The following is a 12,016-nucleotide window of genomic DNA, read 5'->3' as shown; positions in this document are numbered from 1 at the left end:
AAAAATACCTATGTCCAGGGCTCCTGAGTAATTCCCCCAGCCCACACATTAGTGAGTGGCAGAAATCAGATTTCAATCCAGGCTGTGCTCTGAGCAAATACTCTCTACACTGTGCTAAACACCAGACTCATGTTCAACCTGAGATTTAATGTCCCCATCCCCATGTAGGCTCTAAGGATTGATCCGTCCTCTAAGTAAGCACTCAGTTCTACATGATGACAGGACCATTCAAACAGAGAAAGAAGTGTAGGTCTCAGAGCTGTGAAGTCAACTGGCTTCACTTGGAAAGGAAGGAAGTTTTCATGAAGGTTTCATGAGTTTTGGGAGATGATGAGAGAATCAACATGTTATGTACACGTGGCACCATGCTGTGGAACTTTAGGATAAGAAATGAAGTCTTGCGCGCGCTCTCTCTCTCTCTCTCTCTCTCTCTCTCTCTCTCTCTCTCTCTCTCTCTCCTAAAAAGAAACTTAAGAGTGATTTCTTCTATTCATCACCCTCAACTTCCCCCAGACCTGGAGGACCCTGGGATTCACTTGTAGCTCTGAGCACTTTCAGTATACAAACTTGAGACCAGAAGTTTCTTCTCTGAGTGGTACCATGCAGGTCTACCCCTGCGCTCAGACCCATATTAGCTGTGTTTGAGCTGGGTCCCTGCCTCCACCCTGAGGCTCATGGAGGGCAGGGTCTCTGGCTCCTGTATGCATCCTCACTCCCTCTACTTGAACTCATACAGTGTCTTGCTCACTAAACATTAAGTAAATATGTCTTAGATTTTTAAAGAACCCAAGAGCAAATATCTAGCAGAAACCAGTAAATCATCTGTGACAACAGTATAATCCAGGGGGTGGTTATTATGAAAGGAAGAGGTATTCAAGAAAGACAGGGTTGCTATTTTAATATTTTGAAATAAAGAATTCAAAATTATAATAAATAAATGAAAGGATTTTTAAATCTCCTTAGATCAAAATACTGCTACTACTGGGTATTTAATATCACTGTATGTCAGTAGCACAGAGGGGTGGCAGGTAGGAGAGGATTTGATTCCATAGGTCTCCGGTGAGGCCCAGGAATCTGATTGGGTGTTCAAACACCACACTATCGGATTTGCAGGCTTCTACCAGGTTCTGCATTGACTTGGGCTGTGGGTGGTTAGGGTTGATTCTGGCAATGAGACTGACTGTTTCCAGCTCTGCCATTTACTCTACACCCTTGAGCAAATCACTAAGTCTCACTTTGCTTCAGTCCCCACATCTGTAGAATGCGGGTGACAGCAGAACCCCCCACGGGGTTATAATGAGGAATAAATATGATATTGTACCTGCTTAGAATGTCATCCGCTGCCAGTACCTGTTCAATAAACATTATTCTGTCTTTTACTCTCTAAAGCCTTAGTGAAGTTATAAGTCTCTGAGAGAGTAGTTTTACATCTATGGTAGGTGTATGGGGAAAAATAGCAGATTGGTTTTTAATTAGGAGAAAAATCGATAGTCTTTAAAGCTTGAAAGGCATTGAGAATATTTGACCAAATGCTCATATACATATGCCATTTATATGAAGTTTTCAATTTCTGCCTTTGGATCATGGTATCTTATGAACAAGAAAAATGGAGAATAAAAGTGAAATTTACTCAGCGTTAAAAAACAGGAGGATTAAGATTTCCAAAGAGAGGGGCCTATGCTTAATATTTCATATTAAGTTTTATTAAGTAATGAATGTTTATCATTACTATCACTACAACAATTTACACTATCATAATTATGGTGCTTGCCATTTGTAAAGTTGTTATTGTATATCCACCCTTCTCCCCCAAAGCCATTCTGTAGAATATAGTTTTTTCCCTTCAATGCTCACAGTAACCTGATATGTATTATGATTCCCATTTTACAAATGAGAAAAGTGTTATTAGGAATGTGAGTAATTACTGGCAGGAAGAGTCAAGCTCACACTCAGGACTCAATGAGACTATGCAAATACCACACCACCTGCCACTATTTTAAAAAGGGGGTGTGAGGGCTGGGAATATAGTTCAGTTGGTAGAGTGCTTGCCTTGCAAGTATGAAGTCCTGGGTTCAATCCCCAGAACCACAAAAAATAATAATAATAATAATAATAAAAAGGGGGTGTGGTAAAAATTAAATCTAAATATAGCTCAGGAATAAGAGAAAATGAATGAACCAAAAACAATTCCCTTGCCATCTGTTCTCAGTTTCCCTTTCAAGGGAGGTAAACCCAAAGGCTCACCAGGAGGCCACAGCACCATGCAGACTCCCTCGCTCAGCACCATGCTCCATCCACCCCAGGAACTTGGTGTCCTTCATCCCTGGGGAAGTTGTGGCTGCCCTCCCCAGTGAACTCTCCAGGGTCCCTCCTTATGGAGCTGTGACTGTGACACACTCTTGCTATGGTTTGGATCTCAAGTGTCCCCCAAAGACCCAAGAGCTGAATGGAGGCTTGGTTCCTAGAGGGGTGTTATTGGGAAGTAGTAGAACCTAGTTGGAGGTCCTTAATTGTTGAGGACATACCCTCAAAGGGTTCAGGGGACCCTGGCCTCTTCTCCTCTCCCTCTTTCTCTTTCCCACCATGAGGTGAGCAGTTTCATCCACCCTGTGCTCTTGCCATGATGTACTATCTGAAAGCAGCAGGGCCAAGCCATCATGGACGGGAACCTCCAAAATGTGAGCCAGAACAACCCTGTTATCTTTATAAGTTCATAATCTCAGGAGTTTGAAAACTGATCCCACTCCTCACTCAATTACATTGTTAACTACACCAGTTGTTGGTGTAACAAAGATGGTGCATTTTCTGTCCTAGTGTAAAAGTACGTGTCCCTGAGACTAGTCTTCAATCGACGTTCATGGAGCTCGTGGCATTCCAGTGTTCCTCTTTCTATCACCCACAACTGCACAGGAAGGCATCCTTAGCCAGAGAAGGAGGAACCGTAGGAAAGTGGATTCGGAGTAGGAGGCTGTTTGAGAAGGGCAGCATCCCTCCCCCTTCCCCTTCACCTGTGCAGACAACAGGGCAGCTCCAAGTGGCTGAGCAGCCATGACAGCAAAGCTGGCTTTAAGTTAGAGAAGGAGGAAAAAAAACAAAAAGGAAATGCAGTTCCTTAAACAACTACAAAAAAGAGGCAATAACCATGAATTAAACAGAAGAAACACGAGGTGCAAACTAAACAACTTTCTCATCCAGGAAGTCAAACAGGCAGCATCAGAGTCAGGAACTAAACACCTACAGTAGGTGGAAGGCATTAGCAGCTCTATTCGAAGAGAAGATGAATTGATGTGCCATCATAAAGCTCTCCAAATGGGATTGAGGGTTGGGAGTATTGTCAGATCACTAACATAAATCCAGTGTTAGAAGGAGTTTTCTGGGTTTCTTTCCTTTGAAACACCTAAGTGGACTTGCTTTCCCTCTGCTACCACTGACAGCTGGTTGTGCCGATGAGTCAAGCTCATCGAGGTCCAAGCAATTACAGGCTGCTGGGGCAATTAATGTGGGTGGAGAGCACAGATCTCAGGTATTCAGCTCCAAGAGGCTGGAAGTTCTGTAACTTGAACATCCCCACGTTAAAAAAATCCCAGCACCAACCCAGATGGGGAAAAGGTTGACTCCCAAGAATTTTATCATCTCTTATTTTCTTCAGGCTCATAATCACATGTGATCTTTCAACAAGAACTGAATGGGTTCGACATGTAGTGTAAATATTATCCTGACTTCACAGGAGACCTAAACAGAATCCTAAACAGCATCCACTAAATAGTTGTAGCAAAGAGGGGGAATAATGACAATGGGCTCCCAACTGCCTAGTGTACAATAATTGGGGAATCTAAGTACAGTTTTCTATTCTTGTCACACCACAGAGAGAACCATAGTGGCAAAATGTGGCATGTTATTCATTGATGGTCATCTCTCAAAGTCCCCTACCTGTGTCAAGCAGTATGATATCAAATACTTCATTGACAATGGCCACACCACAGCGTCTCCTCCAGTTTCTGACACAGCACCATTTGCGGTATTGGAATTGAGTCAGAGGACTCTAGCTCCCTCTTTCTCGGACCCTCCCTGCACCACCCTTCCAGGGGATGAAATTAAAATTGAGCCATACATAAATTTTAATCTAATCTCCTATGGTGACACCCTAGGAGCTTGGGGCAGGTTGTTCCCATATCTTCTTCAAGTCTCCATTTTCTTATCTTTAAAATGAAGTTAATAACACCTATTTCTTGAGGAGAGAGCAGAAATGATTAGATCTGAAATGCTTTGAAGATGAAAAGGGCCACATGACTTTTGTGTTCATTTTTCTGGCAAAATGCTGAAGTTTCCATTTGCATTGGCATGTCCCTCAGGAAAACCAAAGGTGAGACATTGTGAAAGTGCGTGTGCTAACTCTTGGCACGGGCAAGGCTCGTTTACATCTGCCTTCTTCCATCTGTCTTAAAAAATAGACTCTCCTACCAGTTTCTTGTTTTGAAAACTAACACAAAGAGAAAGAATGCAACATTTTGGTTTTCCTGTGCAAATCTTACATAAGTGAGAAATTAATAAGACATTTTCTCTTACAGCTACATTCTGCCTAATAAACAAGGGAGAAGTGATAGGAACAGAAACCTGAATGAGTTAATAATACATCCAAGGCTGTGATTATCAAGGGCTGATACCACCACAGAAAGAGACCAAGACATTGTGTGCTTCTTCACCCAAGTCCACCACGTCACCTTTGAAGCTGTCTTACCAAAACAAAACAAAACGAACCTGAATATAATCCGGCCTCTAGATCTTGCTACAAATTTCAGAAAATATGGATAACAAAGGAGAAGTTTAATTACATCACTGAGATTCAACCAACAAAATCCGGACCATAGGAAACTCATACAACCTGTTTTCTTTAAAATGAAACAGATACAAGGGGAAACCTATCCATTCTGGTAAACACTTCAAATAATCACCATTATTCTCATCTTGCTTCACATAAACTATTTTTAATAAAAAAATTTTAAAAGAAAGCCCAGGAGGTTTGAACACTAATTGGATATTGATATTATTAAGAAACTGGTGTAATGAAGACATCAGTGTCCCAATTCAAGTGGAGATAGGCACCAGTGATTTTACAGTTAAGATGAGGGTTCTTTACATTATAGTATATTCTCTACTTTTCAATAATTTTGAAATATTCCATAATGATTTTTTTTAAAGAAAGAAAAATGTAAAAAAAAAAAAAATTAACAAATGGCTACGTCTCTGAAGTGAGGCAGACTGCTAGGCAAAAGTGGTTATTTTTAAGAAAGATTTTTTTTTTTTTTAGCCCTAGCAATTGAACCCAGGCACGCTCTACCACTGAGTCTCATCCCCAGGCCTCTTAAATTTTTATTTTGAGATAGAGTCTTGCTACATTACTGCGTGTCTCACTAAATTGCGGAGTCTGGCCTTGAACTTGCAACCTTCCTGCCAGTTTCCCAAGTTGCTGGGATTAAAGGCATGAAAACAGATCATTTTATTCAATTAAGCAAGGACTTCAGGAAGCTGTGACCTCAGGGGGATGAAAAGGAACCAGAGAAGGATGGAGAAGAAGAAAACCAGTCTTCAAGGGAAAGGGTTTGAAGCAGGGGAAGACAAGTGTCAGATTCTGCGTAGACTGGTCTCACAGCTCAGGTATTGGACAAATGACAGCCCAGGCTCTCGACACAAGTTTAACTACTGGCTTCTCACTTCCTAGCTGTGTGACCTTGAACCAGCTGCTTACCACTCTGCTTCCATTTCCTCTCCTGACTTAGGAATGGAGGCAGTTCCTACCTAATGGGCTGTTATGAGGGTGGAATGAGTGAATACAAGTCAGGTGCTCAAGTGTAACCTCACGTAACATAGATAGATATGTGTAAAAATCGTTGTATGTCTTTAAAATCTCATCCATTGATGCTCAACATTACTGATTATCAGAGAAATCTAAATCAAAACCACAGTGAGGTATCACTATATACTCAGAATTGCTAAAACTGAAAGCCACTGGAAGAATGCAGGGGAGCCAACTATCTTTCGTTGCTGGTGGGAGTGCAAAATGCCACACTGCTTTGGAAAGCAATTTGGCAGTTTCTTATAAAGAAAAACACACACTTAGCGTATGGTCCAACAACTCTGTCCAAGAGGAATGAAAACATATGTCCACAGAAAGACTTGCAGAAAATATTCATAGCAGCCTTATGTATAATGGCAAAAAAAAAAAAAAAAAAAAAAAAAAAGGAAAAGAGAACAAACGTCTCTCAGTAGACAAAGTTCAATATGTTCACATAATAGAACGCTGTTCTGTAGTTTAAAAAATGCGCAACAGAAACATGGACACGTCTCAAAACATCATGCTAAACTAAAGGAGCTGGACACGCGAGGGTACAAGTTGTGCGGTTGCATTTGCACAAAACTGTAGAAAAGATCAGCTTCAGCTTCATCTGTAACGACCGGAAAAGGTCAGTGGTTGCCTGAGACAGAAGTGGCAAGGGGTGAAGAGAATCTCTTGGGGACATGGGAATGTGGGAAACGTGTATTTGTCAAAACTCTTTGAAAGGTGCACCTGAGTGGGCACAGTGTGGTTAGGTACTGAAGGACATGGAAAATGACAACCCCCCACCAAGACAGTGTGACTTGGGGGGAGGGAGGAAGAAGGCAAAACATTGACCATCCCTGGGAAGGAGGCGACCTCAACCCTAAAACGGCAGCCCCGGGGAAGAGGACAAATATTGATCCTTTCCCAGTAAATTCTTTCCCAGTGACAATGAAGTCACACATTAATCCTGTCCCAGTGACAATACAAGGACCCCCAGAGGACAAGATGAGCACTGGGCCTGAATTCTGGACCCTCCATCCTTGCCCAAGAAAAATAAGTTTCCAATTTTTACGAGCTTTCTCCTGAATGCCCAAACTGACACATTCTCTTGAAGTGATTAAGTCACCTCTTGGGGTAACCTATAAATCCCAGTCCCCTTCTGTAACCAGGAGCCATTTTCTACCCAAAAAGTGAGCCCCTCCAATGCCTGACTCCGCTGCTGAATAGAAGACACAGCTGATCCATAAAGTCTGCTCCCGTCCCGGTTATTCGTGCTTTCTTTATGATGCCAAAACCTTTTTGGTTATTTTTGTTTACAGGTACATTATACCTCAATAAGGTTGATTTTAAAACTCCAATCAGGAAATTAACTGAATGTGTAATCCTGTATTGGATTCTGAACCAGAGGGAGGAAGGGAGGGTTTGAGGGAGGGAGAGAAGAAGGAGAGGGAAGGGGAAAGGAGGGGAGGGAAGGGAAGGGAAGAAAAAGAATAAAGGAAGGAAATTTTTTCTTTCGTTACCTAGGACATTATTCTAGGGGGAAATTAGAGAAATCTGAGTGATGCCTGCAGATTAGATAATAGTACTATATTAATGGTAATAGTAACTCCCTGACTTTGGTGCTTTCAGTATGGACGTGTGCAAAAATTTTCTTGTTTTGAGGAAATATCTAGCAGTCATAGGGCAACATGTCTGCAATCATTCTCAAGTGATTCAGGGAGAGTGATAGACAAAATAATAAAGCAATCGTGGTAAAATAATAACATTTGGAGAATCTCGATGAAGGCACATGGGAATTCCTTGTGTTATTATTGCAAATTATTTGTTTATTTAGGGCCGCACTCTGGTGAGCATGAATTGGTGCGACTGTCCTTTACGGGAAGTACAGATGGACTTTGAATGATCCTGGTCTGTGACACTGGAGTGCAGTGGTCCCAGATGCTTAGGAGAAGCAAACGTAAATCCCCTTGGAAAGAAAACATCCCTCTGGCCTTCACCTGAAATCTCCTAACAATTCTGAACCTGTAAACAGGCATGCAGTAAAAGTAAGAAGAAAAAGCAAGACTCTGGTATACTAGGAAGCAAGACTGCATGAATGAAGAACAAGATGAAAAGGAAATGACAGTAGAAATAGACCCAAAGGGGCTCCAGATACTGCATATTTGGAGGAACGTTATTCTGGGCCTGCTCATGAGATTGACAAGAGTTGGTAGAATGAGAAGAGCAGATTGCCCTTAGCACTGCGAGTAGACCTCATCCAACCGGCTGAAGGGCTGAAGGAAACAACACGTGAGAGAGGATTCTCTCTTACTCCCTGCCAGCCTGTCTTTGAATTAGGACATCAGTCTTCCTCTTCCTCCAGACTCAAACTCAGAGTGGACATTACACCACTGGATTTCCAGGTTCCCAGGCATGGAACTTGAACTGGAGTTATACTGTCAGTTCTCTAGTGTCTCTAGATTGCCTGCTGTAGATCTAGGGACTCTTCAGCCTTCATAATTATTGTATAATCCCATTTCTTATAACAAACAAATAAATATACATATATACATGTACGCTTCCTATTGGTTTTCTGTTTCTCTGAAGAACTCAATCAAATACAGATTTTGGTACCAAGAGTGGGGTGCTGCTGTAATAAATACCTACACATGAACAAGCAGCTTTGGAACTGGGTGCTGGTTATGGTTAGAAGCTGGATGAGTTTGAGGTACATGTTAGAAATACAGAAAGAACAATTACAACGAGGTCTTGGATGAAAATGAAGAGTATGTTATTAGAAACTAGAGAAGAAGTGATTTTCTTCATAAAATGCCAACTTTCTTGACTGAACCAGGTTTGTGTTTTGGTGTTTTGTGGAAAGTATAATTTATGAGCAAAAAAACTGGATATTAAGCTAAGAAACTTTATTTTTTGGGGGGGTGTACTGGGGATTGAACTCAGGAGCACTTGACCACTGAGTAACATCCCCAGCCCTATTTTGTATTTTATTTAGAATAAGGGTCTCACTGCGTTGCTTAGCACCTCATTTTTACTGAGACTGGCTTTGAACTTGGGATCCTCCTGCCTCAGCTTCCCAAGCCACTGGGATTACAGGCATGTAATCCTGTAATTACAAGCCACTGGGATTACAGGCATGTGCCACCATGCCGGGTTCTAACTGAGAAGATTTCTAAAGCTAAGCATCTTGGTTTCTCTTGACTACTCATAGTCAAATACTAGAAAAGAGACTGAACTGAAGATAGACTGAACTGAAGATAGACTTGTTAACCAAAAGAGAACCAGAACTTGAAGATTTGGAAAATTCTCATCCTAGTCATAATGCAAAATAAATAAATAAGAAAACATGTTTTAGGTCTAGGTGGACAATCACTCAATGAAAATCCATGATGTTTTATGAGGAAGAATGGACCAGTTTGAACTGAAGGGGATGGAGTTGAGATGAAATGAAGGAAGACCACGGGACTCCTTGAATTTGATTGGACAGGAAAATGGAGATATTCAGTTTTGAGTGTGCACCATTCTTGAAGAAGAATGGGAAATGAGCCCAAAGGCAATTCAGAGATTATCAGGGCACTTCCCCAGTTTCAACAGATTACCTGAAGCCGTGGGATTAAGACTGCTTGCCCCTACCTCACACCATTTACAAAATTTAACTCTAGGTGAACCATCAACCTAAATATTAGAATAGTTGCTATACAACTCTTAGAAAAAAACATAGGAGTAAATCTTTGTGATTTTGGATTAGAAAATGGTTTCTTAAATATGGCATCAAAAGCTCAAGCAACAAAAGGTTATATAAATTGGACTTCCTCACAATTAAAATTTTTGTACTGCAAAGAATAACATCAAGAAATTAAAAAGACAGCCATAAAATGGAGGGGTGGTAAATATATGAAAACCAGATAAGGGACTTATATCCCAAATGTGTAAAGAATTCTTATGTCTTGACAATAAAAAGACAATCCAATTTTTTTAAAGTGGATTAAGGATCTGAATAGATACTTCTCCAAAGGAGATATACTAATGGACAATAAGCACATAAAAAGATGTTCAACATTACTAGTCATTAGAGAAATGCAAATAAAAATCATGAAAATATAACTTCATATCCACTAAGATGGATATAGTCAAGTGGAAAAAATAATGAGTGTTGGTGAATATGTAAAGAAATTAGAACCCTTATACATTTCTGATTAAAACATAAAATGGCAAAGTTGCTTGGAAAAACAGTCCGATAGTTTCTTAAAATGCTAAACATAATTACCACATGACCCAGCAATTATACCCCTCAGCATATACCCCCTGAAATGAAAACTTGCACCCACAAACACTCATACATGAGTGTCCATAGCATTAGTATTAATGGCTAAAAGTAAAAATAACTCAAATGTATATGAACTGATGCATGGATGAAGAAAATGTGGTATATTCATACAATAGACTATTTTCCAGTCATAAAAACAAAGTTTGATACATGCCACAACATGGATGACCCTTCAAAGCATCATGATAAGTGAAAGGAGATAGACACATAAGATCACACAGTATATGATTCCTTTTAGGTGAGATGCCAGGAAAAGCAAATCTATAGGAATTGAAAGTAGATAGTGGTTCTCTGGACTGGGTGGGGGTGGGGCATGTAGGTGTAGTGAAATGGGGAGTGGACCGTTATGAACAGATAGGGGTTTCCTTGGGGTCATGTGAGTATGGTGATAGTTGCACATTCTGTGAATATACTTTTTAAGAAAACATTATTTTACACTTTAAAAGGGTGGTAGATTTTATGGTATATGAATTAGATCTCAATCTGGTTATTATTTTTTTGAAACTATAGAAAAGTCACATAAATAATAGCAGCGAGCCAGCTGCAGGTTGGAGGAACACCACGCTGTGAAGAACACTCATTAACCGAATCTCATGGGCAGATGCAGAGCTTCTGGAGAGAAAATAAGAAATGATGGGTTAATGGAGCAGTGGGTGGGGCAGCTAATGACAGAGTCCAGTCAGCCCTGAGCGATCGGGTGCTCTTGGTGAGCAAGTCTGAATCAGCCAAAGCCACAGCCTCACCCAAGCCGTCTGGCAGCCAGCAAAGTCACAGGCAAGGTAAAGGAAAGATGACTGGACCATTTCTGTGCCCTCCCAGGGAGGTTCTGTCAGTTGTGAAACACTGCAAAGCAGGGGTCTAGGGCAGGACTTGGGACCGAATACCCCCTTCCAATTTTTTTTTTTATGAATTAATGTTCACTGAGATGCAAAACAATGATTGACCTTGGAGAAAGAAGGGCAATTTTCTAGGGGTCCTGCCTGGGAGGAAAAGATGGCTTCCCTGCAAGGAATCCCAGCCACAGCAAGGGGATGTTGCGGGCAGGTGCAGGGAGACTAGATCTCCCTGTCTTTCCTCATGGACAAGATTCCTCCTGAGTCAACAATACCGTTCTTACTCATTGACAAGTGAAATGGAAAAGAACCAAAGTAACACCATTTTGTTCTGACCTGACTCCACTGTTTGCTTGCGTATAATGTTTTCTTTTCAGCCTCCTGAAGCTGTATCTATGTTGACAGTACAGTAGGACCTTCCCATGTCCCTGACTAGGGCCTCGACGTATAACAAAATGACTCTAAGATGTACAATCAAAACAATTCTCTCATGTAATCAAAATAACTGTCTCTACAGGGTCTTTCTGACCTCCATGTGCCTCAATTGATTTCGTGGTATTTGTGCGTTTTGCCTTTATAAATGCTGTGCTTCCAAATTTCAGGGGCTGGGAGTTCGTTGAGGCGTTAGCCTGCTCCCAGCCACCACTTGCCTCGCGTGCTCATTAAAGAACCCTTGCCCTTTCAGTTTGGCTCAATATGTGTGGTGGTGTGTAATTCTCACACAGTCCGTAACACAAGGTTCTGTCCACTCTTCATCACTGATCATCATCAACACCTAAGTTTACTGTTAAATCACATTTAAAAACAGATTTCATCAGGGCAACTTCCTAGCAAAGCATTTTGATGACCAGTTCATTTGAATTCTAAAATGGAATTCTAAAATGGAAGGGAACAATTTTGTGTTTCTAGAGCATCTCTCAGTGGAAGGGGAGAGAAAGAAATACAAAAAAGGCATTTGGCACCAGAACCCAAAGCCAACTCCAACACATACATGTTCTCAGTTCTCTTGTCTATAAAATGGGGATGATCGTTCCAAACTCA

This window comes from Sciurus carolinensis, chromosome 15 (assembly GCF_902686445.1).
Source record: "Sciurus carolinensis chromosome 15, mSciCar1.2, whole genome shotgun sequence".
Classification (NCBI taxonomy): domain Eukaryota; kingdom Metazoa; phylum Chordata; class Mammalia; order Rodentia; family Sciuridae; genus Sciurus; species Sciurus carolinensis.
The sequence above is the reverse complement of the archived record's forward strand: the minus strand, read 5'-3'. Positions refer to the sequence as shown.